Genomic DNA, 22656 nt, shown 5'->3' on the forward strand with positions numbered 1-22656 from the left:
TATACACACATATAAATATACATAACTCATATGCATAAATTAAGCAAAATTCAGAATCCCTAGAAAATAGAACTCTAAAGTAAAAATTTCACTCTTAGAATTATCTCACACATTTTCAAGAATAATATACAAATTACAAGAAACCGCTAGATGACGAAAATATTACGTCACAATGACGAGAGTGTTAAAGATGGATATATAAGGAATGAAGGCAAAGAAGTAAGATTGTTCACTAGCTTTCTGTGAGCCGCTCAGGGCCATAAACGACTAGTCATGACACAGAGGACGCATGTGAATGATTTTTTATGTGGTAAAATTATCGGCCGCTTGGAATGAGTTTTCTCAGATGGAAGTATCCACAGAATTCGTAATTGTCTTAAGTTCATCTCTAGGCTTTGGCCTCAATTTGTGTTTATAGATGACAATACCCGTTATCACCGAGAAAATATCGTAAATGAATGCCTTCAATCTGAAGATATCACACATATGGTATGGCCTGCATTCTCACCCGACTTGAATCCGATGTGTAGAATTGCAGCCCGACAACATGCGTACCGAAACTTCATATCGAATTGCTTACCCAATATCAGCTCCATAACTTGATACTGAGCATAACTCGGCGTTGTATAGACTGTATTTTATCACATTGGACACATACAATGTAATAACCATCATACAAACCAAGAAATATCTAGTTTTTGTAAAGGAGAAATTTTTTATAATTGCTTCTGGAGCAAAATTCGTAGCTTTTATGACGGCAATCATACATACACCATCTTTACTTTCTGTTCCTTATCTTTTGTTTAATAAATGGTCTTTATAAATAAGTCGCGTTTATTTCCGGACCCTTTATTTGCTGGATTATTCTTATTCTTAATTTAAGGATATGAGTGCATTATACTTATTTAATTTGACTTTATTGGTATATTTACTTTGATTATATTTATTTACTTTCACTATATATTGTGATATTACATTTATTCGCTTCTTGTTCGGTCTTACTTGGAATTTCATTCTTATATTTCTGTTAGTACAACAGTGCCCTCTCCTGAGGTACGCTTTAATTAGTTAGCTAAAATCTAATAACTCCTGCTTACCAGTCATGGCTACAAGTTTGTTAATGGAGCTTTCTATGGTATGAGCTGTTTGTAAATACGTAAATATATTATTAATTAAAAATTTCATAGCCATTACTACATTTGTCGTTAAGGTACCTTTGATAACCAGCGGCCTAAGGATAAGCAAAACACTTCTCTTATGTTATTTTTTTTAAAGTTCTGCAACAAAAATTAACTTTATTTAGAAATTCTCACCCTATCTAAACTTTAAAATAGTTTACTGACAGTTTTTTTATTTATTTATTATAATTTGTTAACTTTTGAAATTCAAAATCGGTGTCGGAACATTGTCTATTAATATATTATATTTATTTACTTTGACTATATTTACGTTAATAATTTTCATTTGCTTTGAATAGATTAATTAATGTATTTCTTAAATTTGATTATATTTATTTGCTTCTTTGTTGTTCAAATTTTCTAATCTCTGAAACATAAAAATTATCATAATTTAAAAATATTAACTCCATCCAAGCTTTAAAATAAATTATCAGGATCATTTTTTATTATATGTTGTTCACTTTATTACAAAATGTCTTTTTAATTTAAAATGAATTTAACATTAATTTAATTAACTTTAATTTAAAATTAATGTCGGGATACTGTCTATAAACATATGTTATATTTTTTTATACTTTGACTCCATTGATGCATTTATTTTGATAATACTCAGTAATTTTGAAATTATTGATATATTTAGTTTGATTACATATATTTGCTTTTCTTATGCTCAGTTTCTTTAATTTCCAAAACATAAAAATTTGCCGAATTTGAAATTTTTTCCCTTATTTACATTTTAAAATAGTTTATAGAGAGCTTTCTTTACGTTGGTTGTTAATTTTTAATATTCAAAATCGGCGCATAGTATTGTTTATTAATATTATATTATTATAGTTATTTATTGCTTATTAATACTTGTTTACCTGACTGAAATATTTAACTATTGATATGGCAGTAAATATGTTGTAAAGGTTATTTTCTTAACCTGAAAGACATTTTTCTAAAAATATAATTGCTTTAAATATAAAATGTTATAACGCGCCAGTCAAAATTGCAGAGTTCTCAAAAGTAGCCGAAACGATAGCTAGCTGTTCAAAAATGATTAGTACAATAAAAGCACTTGATTGAGATTCATATTTTCAAATGTAACTTAATGTAAAGTTTAAAATATTTTCTGGTAAATTGAACTTTAAATGAACCATTGTTATTTAAAAAAGAACTATACGCAATCTTAGATGTCTTTATGTAAACAACTAAGCAATAAAATAGGATCACGATCGTTTTTTTTTTTAAACACGCATAAAAACGGGAAAAAAGGAGGATAATGATTTACAGTAACACAAAAAGAAAGTTCCAGCTTTTTCAAATTCTTCCCTTAATCTTCTGTTTGAGTTCTCAAAATGCAATAAAACTCTGACAGAGAAAAGTTTTTTCGGAAACAGCACACAAGAACAGCAATAGTTGGACCGTCTTCTAAGTCTACTTTAGGACAGATTACAATTGATAAAAAGAAAAAGGAAAGAAGTGGCATTCTTGTTCTGCTATGTTTGAGAAAGAAGTGTACTTTGAGAAGTTACGAAATCCCCAAACTGAATTTGGCGATGTTTGGCAAACACGCCAAGAGGAGATCTATGTCAGCATGCGGCTCTAATGTGTCACTTTGTAAAGAACAATACTCAGAGAAAAGAATTTTATTACTTTGGGTTTACTCAGAGACGATAATAGAAAAAATTTAATTATTACAGAAAACAAGGTAATATTAAATAAGAATGTAATAGGAAATTGCTATAGCGGTCGTAATTATAAAAGAGAATGAGATTTTGATATTGAACTGTTTTGTACATGTAAAAGACCAAAAAAAAATTACACAAAATAAAATAAAAAAACGGAATCATACGGATCAATTATGGTCAAAGATACAGTGCTTTTAAAACTTACACACAATAGAAGAGATCAAAATAGTCCTACTTTTAGAATTGAACCGATAGAAAAATGAATAGTAAATATATTTTTTTCCAATGCCCACCTGGGGAATTACCTTTCGTCAATACAGCATCTGATGAGCAGATTTGTTGGCCACATTTTCAGGGGCATCATAATAGGTGGGCAACGTTGCTCCCACCGTAAAAACAGGTATTACAGAGAATGAAAGAACATCCATGCCTTTCCCGGGATTCGAAACCAGAACCTTTCTGACGAAAGGTCAGCTCCCTGACAGTCCGATCGTAAAAATAAATAAATATAAATAAACTTTATTTTTCATTTAAACATCGTGTTGTTAAAATTTTCAAAAAAGAGGCTAATATTCAAATTTGGAGTAGTTTTAAAACTTTAACTCACTTTTAAAATCCAAGGTATTTTAAATTAACATAAATAAACAAAAAAAAAATCTAAATTAAAAACGGATTCGACTCTTATTTTAAATTAATTTTTTAAACACGGTCACTATTTGCCAACTTGCTGTTCATGTCTAAGGCAACGCAATTTATTTTGCCATTTTGGAAGTATCTTTAAAAGAAGATCAGTGAAATTTACTTTGTGATTTCTTCATTTTGTCCTGTTTTTTATAGTTAATATTGATTCATTTTAATTCCATTTTCGATAATTTCGAATCACGAATTTGTACGCACAATAGAGTTCTAAATGTATTCATATGATTTATTTTTGATAATATTTAAATTATAATTGTCTTCATTAATTGAAACTAAATATGAAATAAATGCTCTCAAAATGTGCCTAAAAATAACAAAAAATCTGATTTTAAAAAAAAACTCTATTCCGTTCTTTTATGGTATTTTATCAAAGGGTAACTTGATCTTTCAATCATTTTAATAATATATTTTAATTTCATTCAAAAAAAAGATTAAACGTGCAAATTAAATGTATATTTCTCAGAAATTGATTCTTCTTTATAGAATTGATTTCTTTTTAAAACAGACCCTAATTACTTTTTATAAAAAGCTTTTATCAAATCAGTTTAGATGGAAATAAAACTCATTTATTTTTTTTCGTGTCTTAAATAAAAAGGTAAGAATTTAAATCACGACACGTGAGATAACAAAACTAGTAGAAATCGATCTCATTCAAAGAAACGCTTTAATCAAAAAAGTAGAAAGAAATAACACGTTAGACAAAAACCTCTAACCTTCACTTCAGACTTTTTAAAAGTAAAGAATAATAATTATTATCGTATTGGTCAAGGAATACAGGAAAAACATAGAAAAAAAAAGCAAAATTTTTTTTGAGGAGAGAAAAACATTTTTTGCCAGTTAGCATATCTGAAAAGTGGCTGGGTGGCGCAGTTGGTTTGTCGTCGGCCTTCTGAGCCCAAGTCTGCGGGTTCGATCCCCGGCCCAGACACCGGATTTTTGGGATGCAGAAAGTCCTCAGCGGCCACGTCGTATGATTATGCGGCATGTAAAAGATACCTGGAGTGCCTTATTGGCTCTTGGCATTTCGGGCGAAATTAAATTCCTAGTGCACTTTAGCATCCAAATAGAGTCTCGGTGCTGCCATCTAGTGTGGCAGAAACTAGACGTCCAAATTAACATGACCAACGGTATCTCACCCATTGTGGTGGTCCTGAAAGAGTGGATACCACCTCTGGAGAACGCACTAGGTCTGCTTATCGGCAAGACCGATTGTGCAGCTCATTGGGAAAAAAAAATATCTGAAAAATTACGTGTACAATGTGTCCCATATGTAGCCTGAAGATCAAAATTGCGATGGCATGTCTTCGATGGTCAAAATTGCGAAGATGTCTTCGAATCATCCTCAGGGATGTTTCCCAGGCCGTCGACCTAAATAAAGTAACTACCTGCTTCAATTAGGGGATATGTTAAACTTTCTTAATTTATAAAACCAAGTAGTTCTTGCTTCAATTAGGGGACAGGATATGTTAAACTTTCTTAATTTATAAAACCAAGTAGTTCTTTGTTTCAACTAGGAGATATATTAAACTTTCTTAATTTATACAACCAAGATGTTCTTGCTTCAATTAGGGGATATGCTAAACTTTATTATTTTATTAAACCAAGCAGTTTTAGTTTTAAGTAGAGGATGTGCTAAACTTTCTTATTTTATAATACCAAACTGTCTTAGCTTCAATTAGGGATTATTTGAAAATTTTTTGAAAGCGATCTGCTCTAATTTAAATGCGAGAATACCGAACATTTTCCTACTTCTTAAGTTCTAAAAGACAGAAGGATAAAAGAAATAAGGGTGTTTGCTTTCATATAAATACTAGAAGGTCAAAGTCTCATCTGAAATGCCATTTATCAAGCTATGAGAAAACGATTCATTTAAGTGCGGGAAACGAAAGAAGAAAACACTCTCGGATAATTTCTTTTTCTTCGTTCTTTCTTAAGAAAGAGTATCTTAAAAAGCATGTTATCGAAGATGCAATGGCTATTTTTTATCATATAATACATGAATAAATTCATGTAAAAATAAAATTTGTAAATAGAGTCATAATTTAGAATTCTATTTCAAACATTAAAAGACCAAATTGTTTTGCATCGTTTTTTATCTTAGTAAGTCATATAAAAAAGTTTTCTGCCTAAAATTTTTTGTATAATTTTAGTATCTTAAAAATTGAGTCATTTAAAAAATTTTCTCGCTTCCCTAAATTTTTCCCCTACTAAAAAAATAATATCTATTTAAGAAGTTCGTCACAAAAATATTTTATAAAATATAATTTTAAGACTTTTTTTTAAAACTAGGTTTAAAACATCGTAAGTATTATTTTGATGAAACCATATAACTTTTTTTAATCTCTATATTTATAAATCCTTGAATTATACTTTGTTTATTTAGAAATTATAGTTCCTGAATATGATTTCTTCATTTTTTTGTGGAAAATAATAATAATGAAAAGCATTTTAATGCGCAAAAACGTACGACTATCAAATAAAGTAAAGATTCAAGCGTTAACATAAGCAATGATATTAAAGCTCCTTGAAGTATTTTACTTATTTATCATACCTCATATATACAGGCATTTTAAAATTTCGAAACAGGTAATAAAATTAGTGAAAATTGAGATTTTTTCAATTAATCATCTTTAATATATAATGCTTTATTACACATTTATTTAATTAATATTTCAGTGTGCGATCTCGTTCGAATAAATGAGCGTTCTGGTATAATCGAATGATTTCACATGGAACACAAAGCAAGTAAAAATATATTTTCATTTCTTACTATTATAAACAATATGCTGAAAATATTAAGAGGAAGCAAATGGCTTGTTTGATTAGCCAAATCCATTAATGCTGAAATCATAAATTTTCAATAAGATTTTCAAAATAATATTAAATGTAAAACATTTTCATGCAAAACGTCAAAAAATATCGAAATATTAAGTTACGTAATATTTCAAATTAAAAAAAAAAGAGATTTTTATAATTGTATTGGCCAAAATATTTACTGAGTACAAATTGTATTTTAATTGAATAAATTATATTAACTACTGTTCAATTAATTTCTTTCAAACTCATTTCAAAAATTTTTTGTACTTTCATCTGCAATTATTTCTCTTCTTTTGGTGTTTTATTTTTAAATTATAACACTTGTTTATAACACCGAAGAGTTTTAACTTTTTTTTAAAACTATTTTAAAAGTAAAAAACTTTTGAGTGAAAAGTTTTTAACTTTTTATACATGACTGTAATATTACCTAATCAGTAGCTAGTGAGTATAATAACCCGTTGTCCAGAATATTACTTTATTTGTAATATTCTGGATTAAAAAATAATTATCTTAATAAATATAGAATAAATACTTAATGGTTTTAAATAATTTATTTTAAAAACGCGTGCTTATCAATAAAAGACGAACAACAAATTAATAGTAATTGACTGTTGATTTTTTTTCAACTGATATATCTTAAATTACTTTTAATGAGTAAAACATATAAAAGCCATTTACGTAAAATCAACATTTATTTTGAAAAAAAAAATGAAAAAAAAAGCCTGTTTATTTGAAATGTTAATGCATGCAAAGTATAAAAATAATAAATTTTTTTATGATACCAAAATATGAATGAAAAAATAAATTTTTAAAAGTCGATGCATTTTTATTACGAAACATTTTTTTTAAAAATGCATAAAACATTGTTAAAAACATAAAATAGTTGTATGCTATCATATTTCTTACTTTGTTTTGTTACAGTTAAGTTTTAACAATTAAAAACGTTTAAATTTTGATTTGAATAAAAGTAATAAAAATTACTCTGAAAGTTAAGAACAACTTTTCTTTCTGTGAAATTGATAATATCAATGTGATTTCATTCTACGGTTCTGTGTGTAATAGAATAATTTATGTTCGGAAAAAACAAAATTAAAAAAAAAAAGAAATTAATAAATAAAATTGCACACATGTACAGAATAAATAACAAATGAGTTACATTACTTCTATTTCAATAAGAATTTTTTAAAGGAATAACGAGATTAAATTCGTAGTAAAAACTTTTAATATTTTTTCTGGAAAAGTAAGATTGAATTTGATATTTGAGCTTTCTAATTACAAGTACATCAAACAACAAAATCTTTTAGAAATATTAGATTCGACTCGAAATTTTTTAGATAGCACTAAAAAGTATGGTTTTAATGAAAGGAAAATCTAAATGCTTTTTTGAAATATAACTAAAATAATATGTTTCAAATTATTTTGAAGAAAGTAATAAGATGGAGAAACTATATCTTAAATTTTTTTAAAAGCAATTCCGCTTTTATATTTTTGGCAATTTCAGTTTTTGTAAAACCTAGAATATCATAGTAAATTTATTTATTGTTATTCGATCAATAAGTAAAGTTGATATATAATAAGGGATTAATAAATAATAATTCGTATGTTTGTGTTCAAGTTTGTTTACTCTATTCCTTATGTTGCTTTGAGAGGCACGATTTTCACATATACGTGACTTAATTTTTATCTTTTGTTATTTTTCCACTCATGATTCAAATTTTTGTTATATTTGTAATTTTTCCACACAATTATTCCACATTTTTTTTATTTTGACACACGCTTAATTTTTTCTTCATTTTTTTTTGTCATTTTAAAATATATTATTCAGAATAATTTATTTTATATTTTTGTTACTTTGAGATGCACGATTTTGGTATACAAAATACTAAATTTTCATTTTTTTGTTACTTTTAAATGCGTGTATCGGAATTAGTTATTCAATATTTTTGTTATTTTAACAGTCATGTGAATTTTCGTTTTTGTGATTTCAATGAATGCATGTGAATCTGAATCAATACCTGCTTTTATCTTCTTATAATTTTAATTTCACTGCTTCCATAACTGGCAAATATTCCAAAATATTTAAAAGGATTCAACCCGAGGGCGAACGCTATAATTCATATGTCTCAATTAAGTATCCGAATCATGCATCATTTGTTATAAAACCATTCTTATTTTGTGTCCAACTGCTTCGGGGCCTATAATCAACTTCAATTCCAGAGAAATATACTAAGTCCATTTGAAGAAAGTTCTAGATTGGAAACGAAAAAACATTCGGAGTGTTGATGCGGGTAAGCAAAGTTTTTGATTCCGAAGTCACATGGTTGAAAAATAAAATGCCAAACTAAGCACTCGAGAAATCAAAGTGTGATTAAAGCAGAAGTGTAGAAGGACTTTAAAATAAAGTAGATTGTTTGTGAAAAGGATAAATTCTTATTTGCCCTGGGGCAGAAAACGGCAAAGATCAGGCAATTCTATCTAAGCTCTTATAAGATTGCTTTAAATGAGAATATTCAAATTTGTTTCAGTTGCTTTCCAAGAAGATAGTATTTCCGCATGGATAATTTTGTTGAGGAATTTTCATGGAATGCAGTTTTCTCAGTGATATGCTCCGCATTATATTAGGGTCTTTCTTTTTAAAAGAAATTGCCGTTATTGATTTACGATAAAAGAAAAAAAATCCCCAAAAAATTTGCATTTTAATGAATAACAAATATGAATTAGAATCTAAAACCGATTGATTTTTTACTGAAGTTTTTAGATTTGTAACAACTTTTATATCTGAACCTCTCGAATTTTAAAGTACATTTCCTTCCTTTAAATTTCCGACAAATAATTAACCTTAAATTATCAACTTGCATAAACCCTGCATTTTCATTATTGATTTACTAAAATAAAAAGAATCAATTGCATTTTAATGAATAATAAATTTGTGTTAGAATTTAAAACCGATAGATTTCTGAAAGAAGTTTCCAGATATTTAGCAAAGTTCATATCTGTACTTCTCTAATTTTAAAGTACTAAAAGCAAACGCTATACGTGTAATATTTCCCGCTTCCAAATTTCCGGCAGATTATTTACCCTGAATTAACAAACTGTGAAGTGAATAAAGTTAATAAAATCGTGAATGTAATATTACTGGGATAAAATATATATATATATTTCTGTAAAAATAAAAAAAACGGCAAATATTTGCAATTTATTTTTCTGCGCGATACAATTTATGCAATTTTGAAAACAGGCTTAGAGCTGTAAATATCACATTTTATAAATAAATAAAATAATTAAGTTTCATTGTTTCTAAAATTATTGACAAAAACCTAAAAACAATTTTTAGGAAATTTTACAAAATAATTTTAAACCTAAAAATAATTTTTAAAAACATGTTTGTTTGTTTTTAAGTATTTTTTTCATTCCCTCTATTTTATTTAGAAAGAACTCTTTTAGACAGTAAATAGCTACATTTAAACAACATACAACAAATCGAAAAACGTTAACAACAAATTCAAGAAAAGGTCCCTTGTTTACCAGCGAAATCTTTTTTTTCCCCACCCTGTTTCAAAACTCATTGCTAGTCATAAGAAGAAAAAAAATGGAAAAATAAATTTTCTTAACTAGCTCCACCTAAAGAAAAAAGAGAAAACACATTCTGAAATAAGAAAAGTGGATAGAGGCAGCCGAAGAAGGAACGATTTCTTCACAGGGGTTGCGTGAACTCAAGCTTGACCCCCGACCAGGGGGTCATGGAGCTGTCTTTAGTGGATAAAATAAATAACTTCCGCGCACCTCCCATTTGATGCGTGTGGCTGTTCTCGCCATTTTACCAAAAATAATTTTTTTCCATCTTTTTTTCTTAAAAAAATAAATAAACGTTGGGATGTTTCTTGTTCCAAAGTTGTGGGGCATCATCATGGTCGAGGTCGCAGAAATTCAATCTCTTAAAAGAAATTTAAGCTTTGTCAACTGCTCGGTGGTTCTATCGCCTGAGGTTGAATTTGTGTGGGCTGCGACAGGAGCATCACACTCCAAGTTAACAACTAGCTGCAGGAGTTTTGGAATTTCGAATTTAATCTCCTGCCGGGACGTTCATTTCAAAAAGAAATTTTTTCACTTTGTGTGGACTGAATTGACCAAGACCAGAGGGATAAAAATTTATATTTTCTTCAAACTTTAAAAAAAAAAAAGATGTTTGGTACAAACTAAAATTTAAAACCTGATTTCTCAAATTTCGGCAAATAGGGTGTATGTGACTTTGTATATAGTTTGTATCGTCTTATTACTAAACGCCTTGCACGCGAAGAAAAATAAGTAAAATAAAAGCAGATTTTTCATTTGGCAAATGCGGGAAAAGTTTTAGAGCAATTTCATTGACAGCACAGTAACACATACCTATTTTAAGAAATAAAACATACTAAATATAGAAATGTGATTATTGCACGATACCCAGATATAAGTCTGAATATCGTACACACCAAAATAATTGGACCGCCTTGATGCGGACTCAATTTCTCATTTAATTTTATAAAAATTATTTGTGTATTAATAACAGAAGAAAATGATACATATTTATCTCGCTATTAGTTGAACAATGTTTACTAATTAATATAATTTCTAAAATTGTCGTTATCATATGGTTTTTTGAACAGTTATATAACATATAGTATCGAACGAGTCACAATAGCATTGATATAAAATAAAAAATAGAGCAAAAAAAAAAAGAGAAGAAAAGTTTTACTATAAAAAGATATAGGGAAATGAAAGCAATACGAAATGTTAATTTAAAAAAAAAATTAGAAAATTTCCAAGCTTTTGCTAAAATTTTGCATTAAAGACTAACTAAAATATGACGTTTAGTAAACTTATAGAAGAAAAGTTTGAACTTGATTATAACTTTTAGAATCATGAATTACGTTAACCTAGCAATACTCGAAATTATTATATATTTTATCAGAATAGCTTGGAAGATTAGAACGAAATCTTTTATAAATGTTATCGATTGAAAATTTGTGTAAATAATCAAGCTTCGTATTTTTTTTTCTTAAAAAATAGCAACAATGCGAAGAATAAACATTTATTTTCATTATTAATAACAAAGTTTCTTACTTAGAATTTATTAAGTGTTAGCAAAAAGATACATTTATTTATCAATGTGACCATATTTCATTAAATTATCTTGAAAGAAAGAAGCAAAATAAATAAATAAAAATCTAATAAAATGAAAATGAAATGAAAATTTTAATAAAATATCTCGCTTTTATCTCTTTAAAGGTAACCAAGTGCATTCACAGAAAAAAATAAGAAATAAAATTATTAATCTATTGCTACACAATTTACTTATGATACCATTTATTTGTAATAAGAATTTCATTAACTTAGACATATATAAGCTTTTGAATTCATCAAACAGATCAAGGTAATTTTAAAGATAAAAAGAGCAATTTTCTTACAGTGATATTTTTATTTTCAAAATTAAAATTATAATTTCTTTGTTTACAAAAATCTCAGAAATTTTCTCTATGACTATCGTTTGCATTATCGATCTCTTTATTTTTGTTATAAAAATAAGATTGGCATATTATTAAATTCCACTTGTAAATCATTCCCTGTTTTATTAGAAAATATTCATTAATTCATATCGAAAAATACGTTGATCGAAAATTTTCTCCAATTATCTCTGCGGCAGAGAATTCTTAGCCGCCGCTAGATTCTCAACCTTTTTATTTGTTTTCTACTCTAACCAAAAGATTCAGCCATCGATTATCCTTTATCGACTAATGAAACTCAATATGCATAAGTATGCCAAATTTTTGAGCCAAGCAAGATATGTGCACAAATGGGAAGTAATGTTTACTTCTGTAATTAGCCGCTGACTTTTCATTTGCGCCTTCGATAGATTCTTCGAAAAAGTTTCGTGATGAGTAGTATTTGGTAGACAAAAAAGTTATTCTAATTAGAGCAGCATCTACGTTGATTATGACAGCTTCAAAAATAAATTAAAACAAGGTAATAAATCAAAGCATCGTAATTCATGTTTGAAAATTTATTAAAGAATTTATTCACCGTTTAGGGATTGTTTAAAAAGAACTGGATTCTTAATTTCGATTACTCAATTCCATTCAATTATTTAACTAAATGATATCTGGTTTCATTATCATAACCGACACTTCCTGAAACAAAGCTGTTTTTTTTAAAACATATTATATAGTTAATTAATTTGCTATTAATTAATAAATTTATTTTGTTAATTAATTAATTTATATTTATAATTAATTGATATAGAGAATCACTAAGTTGAATTTTTTGGTTAATGTTGTATTTTTAGTTCATTTATATAGCAGTCCTTTTCTTATGTATGTATTAGATTATCATTCAGAAAAACAATGTCTTTATAAGAAATTACAAAAANAAAAAAAAAAAAAAAAAAAAAAAAAAAAAAAAAAAAAAAAAAAAAAAAAAAAAACGTCTTATTAGATTGTGGGAAATAAAACTTGACAGTTTTTAAATTTTCTGAAAATTTTTCTCGAACTTTTTAAGCAATAGAACTAAGCAGTCAGTAATTTTGCATTGATAACTTAATACTGCAAGTTAGTAGGTTTTTAAAATTTATTAAAAAATAATTTACTTTTTTGCTTAAACTGGCGATAAGTGATTTTGAGAAGGAAAACTATTTTTTTCATGTAAACTAAGCAAAAATAAAAACTTTTCAATTTCAATTGCCTTTTTGAAACTGCTGATTGAAAATTTATATTGGTTTAAATTTTGACAAAAAAATTGCCTATAATTCTAGAGCAACGTTAGCTATCTATTTCTCATTTTAATAGATCAGAAAACTTAAATTTTCAGCTAGTAGCCGGTTGACCTTATAACTTATTAGCGACTCTTTCCCAAAATCTAATGCGTCTCTTTCATTTAATACCCACTTTTTGCAAACTTTTCTTTGTTTTGATTAAAGTATATTTTTAAAAGAAGTTTATGTTAGAAACAATATACGACTATGAAAAGGTAATTCACCAATAAAAATAATATAAATATGTAACAAAATTTAGTTTAACACCTGGATTTAAAGAACTTTATTTTAAAAATATTTGGGAGGTGAAATACATTTCATGTATAGATTACAATTTTGTGAATTGTTAAGAAACTCTATTCACATGAATTTTTCGATTGCAAAATTATGGATTCTGAAAGATCAAAATTTGGAATGGAGACATTAGACAGTTTAATGAAAATTCCGTTTTCCTGAGTATTTCTGTGTTGATGTATATTTAATATTAAGCATTAAAAAATAAAAAAACGATGGAAACTGTAATAAGTTGTTTATTTAATTTTAGTCACCTTTGTTAACTCGCCTAGTGGCGACTGGTTATTTTCTACTTTCTTACAGTCTACATTCTAAGGAGGTGACCTTGCATTTTACACGTTTCACTAATTATTTCAAGTAGAGTGAATAGTCATAATCAGTTTAGTTGCAAAAATTAAATACCGATGTTTAAAAACATTTTTATCACGATAATAGTAAGAGTTAAATGAATCAAAAGGGAAAAAAAAGCACCCGAAAAAAAACCTAGTTAGAAAAAGCAAGGAAAAAAGCTCTGGAAAAAAAATTGCTTTAACAATTTATTAAATTTAATGACCGAATTGATTAGTCCTGTTGAACTCGATTTTAATAAAATTAAATATTTATTCCAATGTAATTAGATACTTTTTTAAAAAAAGTAATTAATTTATACAGTTACATTTAAAGTCTTTGCAAAAATAAGCTTTTAACTTAAGATATTTAACTGCATGTAATACACTTAAAATTTAATAGTATTATTATAAGTATTAATTTACAAAAGTCTTTCCAGATAAGTAAACTTCAAACTGGCTCAATTATTTAACTAAATGATATCTGGTTCCACTTCTGATAAGTAAAGTATTTTTACAAAATTGTGAAGTGTTTCAATTTAATAAAATTTTTAAAAAAATCATTAACTGCGAAAGCATTCTTTGTATATAACTACGTACAAGTACAATAAGTGTATAAAAATTTTAGATCTGCTAAAGAGTTCATATCATATTGTTAAATATTATGAAGTACAAATATTTTCTTTAGATGAACTCTAAATTAATCTTTGTCTGTTAATTTAAAAAAATATATATATCTAATTTCGCTGGAATAAATATCTAATTTCGTTAGAATAAATATAATTGCATTGAATTCGAGCTGAATGATCTGAATCGAATAAGAAGCTTAATTCATATTATTTTCGTGCTTTTGTTTGAGTTTTTTTTCCAGTGCTTATTTTTTCCTGGTGTTTCTTCTGTTGTTCATTTTTAGTAAACCAAGTTACATTCAAAATGAAAGCTTATGTAATAATTTTCATATTTTAAAGCGTCAGGACTAATATTTGAAAGTAAACAAAAGAAACTTAAATTAGTTTTTACAAAATGTTTGTCAAACCTAAAAAAAATTATCATTTGCTGCTTATCATAGCTTATCATTGACATATTCAATTTCCTTTTTATCAAAGTTATTGTGGGTAACATTTGGCTTGCAGATCATGAGATTAACATGTCTGTTTTGAAATGTTTGACCTTTTGAAGCTGTTGAAATGGTTGAGCAGAAGCCAAAATATAGTTATACGAATTCCGCACCCGGCTCGCAACGACCACAGTGCTGACGTAAAATATCCTCCGTGGTAGGCGGATCATGGGTTAGAGTCCCCAAGCCGTCAAGCTGAAGGTGGGAGGTTATCGTGGTTTTCCTCTCTATGTAACGCAAATGCGGGTTAGTTCCACCAAAAAAGTCCTCCACGAAGGCGAATTTCTTCCCAAACTTTGAGCAAGAGTTTCCCTGTTTTCTGGAATGGGTTCAAAATTACAAGTCTACCGAGTTGAATTATAGACAATTAAATTAAATATTTTTTCTTATTTTTAAATGCTTAATTTACAATTCTATTATATATTCTACTTAAGTTATCGATTTCATTTTGACATTATGTATATTCCTTTATCTTTATTTATGTATACATATTTTTAAATTTAGTTTAAGCTTTTTTAATAGAGTACTTTCTACGGTTCAATACAACTTTGTCATGTAGTTTCGGCTGGAGAATACACTACTTATGCATTTAATTATTCTAATTCAACTCATTTAACCCTAAAAAATATGAGATACATAAATTAATAGTTTTAAAAGTAATAGTGTGAGTCAAGGTAAAAACATTCTATCGAGATTACTACGCGTAAAAAGGATACTAGGTTTACATTAGATTGTCAGAAGTAACCCAAAACAAATTCTTCATCCAAGTTGAGCACTTATTAGCATTCTAAATGTCTTCGAAAAAACGCAAGGATGGAATAAAACCGAAAAGAATCAAGGGTCAGCTTATATCCTTCAAATTCTCCATGGAAACATATACATCTTCATTCCTAGTCCATAAATCCTATTGTTATATACCACAAGTGCACATACAAGCCTCTCTTTAAGCTTGTGGGTATTTGTCAAACGGACGTCTATAGTACAGCTGTAAGCTTTTGTCAAAATGGTCACGGCTGCTTTGTGTAGAGTTTGAAGAACTTTCAACCAAAGAAAAGAGCCACAATACATCTTTAACATAAAAAAATAAGAAATAAAAAAAAAACCCTCCTTGCGGAAGATTTGGGGGAGGGGGTGTCACGGTCTGGGAAAAAGCGAAGGTGAATTTTTACAAGGGATGAATTATGCAGAGAGGGGCACGAAGATTCTCAAGGACACGGAGGATTTTGAGATGTGGGTTGAACGGCTCTCTAAATGTGTAGAACTTGTATTGCGAGGGATTTCCATTGAGTAGTTATAATATATAGGTTGCAACTCTTTTAACTACAATTTTATTGTTACTCAGTTTATCAGTTAAATTCTAAAATTTTTATTTTAGATAAATAAATAAATAAAACAGTTTTTGATTATAGTTTTATTTATAGACGAATGGTTTTCTAAATAAAGTATTTCTTTATCGTTTTAGTAGGAGATGAATGTTCTTTTCTACATAGGACATTTGTTGTTTTATTTAGAGAAATTTGCTTAAAGAAGCACTTTGCTTACGAGTCCTTTGCTTAAAGAAATTAATTTTTAATTATTGTTTAATTTAGAGAAGAGTGGTCCTTTCAAAATGAAAATTTTTTTATTTTTAGACAAAATCATTTGCTTCGCTGGCAAAACAGCTACTGCAAAAATATTTTTATAATAACATAATTTGGCTTATTCGACATTGTTTTTATAGGTGAAAGATTAACAAGAAAAATTCCAGATTTTTCTTTAAAAAGTTAACTAAATCCCAATAAGACAATCTAGTTAAAGACAAATTAGAACATTTAAAATTATTAAGACAGTTTTAATTAGGACCCCAAAAAGGTATTAATGAAATTTATTTTATAATAATTAGATACAAAACAAAAGAAATTACAGATATGTAAATATTTCAGAAGCCTTTTTCTGCATTATAAATAAATTGAAATGTAAACAAATTGTAGAATTTCTACAAATTCAAAATCAGAAAATGAAAATGTGTGTGTAAAATCACACAAGAAAAAGTGAAACTTTTTTTTTCGTACCTTCCATTCATTTCCATTTTTTGTAAGTTTTTATTTATTAATTTTTTTATTTTTTTTTATTTGCACATTTTAACAATACGACTCTTTTCCACGCAGTTTTTGGTTCGTTAAAGCATATAACATAATGATCTTCCAAACAACAAAATTTTAAATACATTTGAAAAAAAAAAGTATTCTAAATTTATTCTATGATCATGTTTAGTAAACAATCTTAGAAAGTTAGAAATAAATTTTGTCAGTGGTGCCTGATTCTAGATAGCGAGACTAGAACTATATTTGCTAAAATAATTGTGTAAAAAAACAGTTTTGAAATGCGCTTTATAAAAATAAATCAGATTAAGTATCCTTCCCTTTTTTATGAAGTTGGATTTAGTTTATTATTGCTTACATTCATATGACAATGAAATGTTTAATGAGAATTCTTGTAGAGCGAATATAAGTATCTTTAGACCGGGTGAAATGAACTGAGATAATTAATTTACAATGGAGATAAAATTTAGTTTATTTGTAACAATCTAAAACAGATATTCGTCTTAATTTGCATCGTCATTGACCAAATGATGGCTTTTTTCGATAATTAATAATTTAGTGCACTTTCATGAAAAATTTTCGTTATTTGATCTATGATGAATTACTGTTAAATGAAGAATTTTGCAAATGAATGTGTTCAGACGAAAGAGCTTAATTATTCTTACATTAAAGTGCATTTTCAAGAAAAGTTATATAGTATCTATTTAACTTCGCTTTAAGTATTTTATGTATCATGTATTATGTTACCGTTTCATGTATAATGTTTTTATTAATTTTTTTCATGTATTTTATACATAAGGTATTATATTTTCGTTTAATGTATAGTATATTAACTCATTTTATTTCATCTATTTTATGTGATAAATTATGCTATCGTTTCATTTATAATATGAATTCATTTTGCTTCATATAAAATGCATAATATTACCGTTTCGTGAATAAGGCATCAATTCATTTTCATGTACATATTTTACTTGAATAAAAAGGCAATAATAATGAATTGGAGGGTTCGGTGCAATAACATAAGACAAAGAAAATAACCCCTTTTTTTCTTAATTTCACTGCATTTTTGACCGGACAATATAATAGGTTTTGGCCACGAAATAATCAGTCCTCCTCTGTGAGGCATATAGTATGGGACAAAAGAATATAAAGCTATTGACTTTCTAATTTGTATTTGGCTATCACCAACTATTTGTGAATCTGGACCTATCTTGTTCAGATTCACAAATTGTTGATACAAGTGCATGAATTTAAACTCTAAAATTAATTCGAAGGGAGTATAACAGTAGACATCACATTCCTACAGCAATATCTTGTAATTTTTTGCTCAAATATATCTTGACTTTTAAAATTAAACTTAGCCCTCTCAGAAATAAATTTCTCCCTTTTGAAGATTTAGCAATCCCTGAGTTACATTTCTTCACATGATTTGTGACAAAACGCGTACTATAAATGACGAAAATGTTTCTTCAACCCCTGCATTGTTGAAATTGTTAACTGGAATGGCGAATCTGAAGCAGAGAATAGAACATCAAAAATAAAGTGACGGGAAAAGACTAAGTGCGGGTTCGAATCCGCTTCGAGCATGGGTGTAATTTTCTCCCTGTTCTGCTTCTCTTGTGCTATTTGAATTATTGGTGTAGATGATAAAGTGATTATTTGAAGAGTTAGATACACTAGGCGTTAACAGATTTCATTCTTTTATTTATTTATTTAAAAAAAATGAAGAAATTTTTCTTTAATTTTGACAAAATTCATTTCCTAGAAGAAGTTACGACAGTTATTTCGTCTCTTTAACGGAATATTTGCTTGGAGCACATGCCAGGAAACTGTTTCGTCAAAAACAAAGAAAGTTTCGTGAAATCAGAATACATCATTTTTTATTGTTGGTGATTAGAAAAAATTTGAAAGTTAAAACCACAACTTAAATCACAATTTATTTCTGTTAACATTGTATCTTTATTCTTTTCAAATAGCCCACTAACGATCTATAAGAAAAAAATAGTCATAATAATTTCCCTCAAAATCCCAATCAATGATTAACATTGTTTAGACATTAATTCACTAATTGTATCAAGTCAGTTTGTTTTGATGAAGCGTAGCAGAGCTTCTGGTTTACAAATGATATCTGCCAACGGTTTCTGGATTCAACCGTTGCTTATGCACAAATCAGCTTAATCCAGAGAGAAACCCTTCAAAATCCCCTTAAGTCACTCAGTACAAGCTATAGCAACCAAATTGGATCAGCAAAGTGATTAGAGTCCTATTGAACAATTCTCCTTCCCCAGTTCACTTTCAGATAGTTCCAACGGAGACTTATTGGAAGATTCCTCCTGCTGCACATGTTGACTTAGTTGGAGGGAAATTTGCAAGTTTGGTCTACGAAAGCAAACTTATTTGATTAGATTATAGAGAAAACCTATAGAGAACTATACTTTGAGCATAAGTCAATAATATTGAGGGGATTTATTTATTCTCAGGCATGGCGGAGGAATAAATTATAACATGTATAAAACAACTGTAAATCAGTGACTAAATAATTTGCTGATTCTTAAGGTATTAAACAGTTGATAAAGTAAGTAAATTAATCTTTCATTTTTTCCGGATATGAATTGAGATAAAAAATAAAAATAAAATAACTAATAAACATGAATAAATTTACATTAGTCAAATTATAGAAATAAAAAATTCGGAAATAAATGTATATCATAATGAATAAGTTATTATTAAAAAATAAAGAATTATAGTTAAAAAAATAAGTGAAGTAAATTTTTACCATTTTCGAGTGTGAATTAAGACAAAAAATAAGTAAAATAACTCATAAACATAAATAAATTTAAATTTGTGAAAATATTGAAACAAGAAAATAGGAAATAAATGTATAAAAGTTATTATAATTGTATGTATAATGAAAAAATTCAAAGGTATTAATAATTTAGACTAGTAAAATAATTATGGAAACTTTTGGAAAAAGGGAATATTTTTTAAAAATATTTGTTTCATAAAAACAATTTTCATTAGTCTCTAAAGTCATACTTTTTTCCTTGAAATTTTTGTAATATTTATTTAAATTGTTTAGTGTTAAAAATTTGAATATTTTTATGAGTTTTACGTAATGGTTAGAGTTATTAAGATTAATTTTACTGTAGTTCTCTTATCTTACCCTTCCCTCTCAGCATCCACTTCATGCTAAAAATTTGTATTGTATTAATCTCTCAATTTCAATACAGTTAAATAAAATAACTCAATTTATCATACAATAATCTTGCCTTATAAAATACCATAAATATGCAAAAACATATTTTGATTTGAAAAATAGCACGACGTTATTTTCGTCAAAGTATTCACGTGGTTTAAGTACCAACATTAACGATTGGTTTAATTACATAGTTGTAAAATCAATATAAGGCACTGAATGCTTTAGAGTAATAGCAGAGATTAAAGATTCTCGGAACTTTGAAACGCATTATCCTAAATTTCTAGGATTATGCAGATTTACTACACAGGTTAATCTATTACTAGATTAACCTGGTACATAGCCACTTTAATTTAAACAAATTTAAAAATAGGCGAGAAAATCTAGTGAAGGTTAAATTTATATCAATAAGTAAAATATTATTGTTTATACAATTAGGCAAATTTTTAATTATCTACTGTTTAATTTTTGGTGTTTATTGGAGAACAAAATGTTATACTATAAAATAATGTTACACTATAAAAAAAATTTGGTAAAGAGAGTATCGGCACTCTGTTCACTTGGGGTGCGGGCGGAAACTTTTCACCATGAAATCCAATTTTAAGAGAACATGTAACCGAACGAAAAATCTGATATACCGTAATTTTTACAATAATTATTTCATTAGAGTGATTCAGTGATTTTACGGTCATTATTATTGCAAAAATGACGGTATAATGTTTAATGGTAAAAATTGATTTTACGGATGATAATGCATCCTAATACTTTATAGTGTAATTTGATCCAGAATTGTTTACAGTGTTGTCCAGCGTTAGTAAACAAAGGGGGGCCGGGGAGTTAGATTCGAAATATTGAAGTCCATTTCCTCTTACTTTTCAAATAAACAGCAATTCTACCATTTAAGAGTGTCGTATTTGTAGAATTAACCACATAAGGCTCATTTAAAAAAATTCGAACCGTTCTAGTAATTTTAGTGAAAATAAATCTTGGTTTCATGTACACTTACCCCGATTTTTAGTAATTTTCATAAATTAAAAAAACTTTTTAAAAATTAAAAGCTACGTGTTATGAACGTAACACAATATATTACGCCCATAATAACAAGAGTTTTTAAAAAAATTAAAAAAAATTAAAATTTCGAGCAGTTTTTACAAATTAAGCTAAGCTAAAAGACTTCAAGACTTATTTTCACATGAATTGTTAGAACAGTTGGAATTTTTTTTTTAACTGAGTTACATGCTTTTAAAGTTTAAAAATACAACGCTCGTAAATGGTGGAATATACCTAAACTGAAAAATTTAAAACTTAAGTGTTTTCATGAAAAAAATTACGTATAGTTTTAAAAAATTTAAGCAAATTCACAAATTAATGTTAATTTTCTAAATTAAAAAGTAACATTAAATAAAATATCATTTGAATTGTTTTCTAACGCTAAAAATTATTTTTTACATTGCTGCCTTAAAAATAGATTTATTTAAACGATTGAAAACTATCAAGATTCTAAATGGGAGTAACATGACATAAAAATAAACAAGCATTTAAATGTCTTTGTGAAGTTACAAATTAGTGTACCAACATAACAAGTACCAGATCTTTCGAAATTGACTGTTAAATTTTGAAAATCATTAAAAAACGAAATGGAATGTGATAAAAATGTTTGGTTTGCGGCATTATGTTTAGGAAGATAGAAAATTTTAACCCATTGACTTTCACAGTTAGTTAAACTTTCTGCCAATAAGTGGCACTGCAGAAAAAGAATAACTACGTATCGAAGTCATTAAAATTTGTTCAAAATGATAACTGGAAAATATTTTAAAAATAATTTTTAAAAAAAATATAAAAAATTTAGAACAGCATCTGAACTGTATTCATCTGAACTAATTTCACACCGAAAGAAAAATTAGAAAATTAAGAAAGTATAATCGACGAAGAGTCATTATACCTTCATTTAAAACGACAAAAAATTTTTTGATAATTTTATTATTAATAAGATAATAATAGATAATTTAGCAATGCCGTAATCTTTATTTAAAATTTTTAAAAATACTCCCTATTAAGCAGACAAAAATATCAAATTCACAGAAAAAATTTAAAGAGCGGGTATTTTTTGTAAAAACTAAAGGACAAGACCTATGTTTTTCAAGTCTTGCGCATAATTATATTTGTTTCAAATCGATTACACAGATGATGAAAGCTGTTTAAGTTTTACACATAAACGGCGACATCTTTCTTAACGATCTTTTCTTTTTACGTACTCTACATTTAATGCATCTGCTTTTGCTTGCATGAAAAATAAACCAATTTACTTTTGCGAAAAAAATACTGCAACTTTCAGACATCTGTTTTTAGCATTATTTTAACGCACTGGCAACAATACATATTTTACGTATTATCTATTACATCATTTTAGTGATGCTTGGGAGGTTTATAAAGATGTGGAAAATTTGTTTACAGTAAATCCACAAAACAGACAACAGCTGTTGATGTC

At 27.4% G+C, this 22656-nt stretch overlaps 1 protein-coding gene and 1 long non-coding RNA gene across 2 annotated transcripts in view; one reads left to right on the top strand and one right to left on the bottom strand.

Annotated features, from left to right (window-relative positions):
- LOC139426016 (uncharacterized) overlaps positions 1-4753 on the top strand; it is a 207388-nt gene extending 202635 nt beyond the window's left edge. The window contains exon 2 of the long non-coding RNA XR_011637263.1: positions 4405-4753. This is a non-coding gene — a long non-coding RNA (uncharacterized lncRNA). The remainder of the gene's footprint in view (positions 1-4404) is intronic.
- LOC107445428 (BMP and activin membrane-bound inhibitor homolog) overlaps positions 1-22656 on the bottom strand; it is a 50806-nt gene that overhangs the window by 17784 nt on the left and 10366 nt on the right. The gene's annotated exons all lie outside the window — the stretch shown is intronic.

Source organism: Parasteatoda tepidariorum, chromosome 7, assembly GCF_043381705.1.
Source record: "Parasteatoda tepidariorum isolate YZ-2023 chromosome 7, CAS_Ptep_4.0, whole genome shotgun sequence".
Taxonomy (NCBI): Eukaryota; Metazoa; Arthropoda; class Arachnida; order Araneae; family Theridiidae; genus Parasteatoda; species Parasteatoda tepidariorum.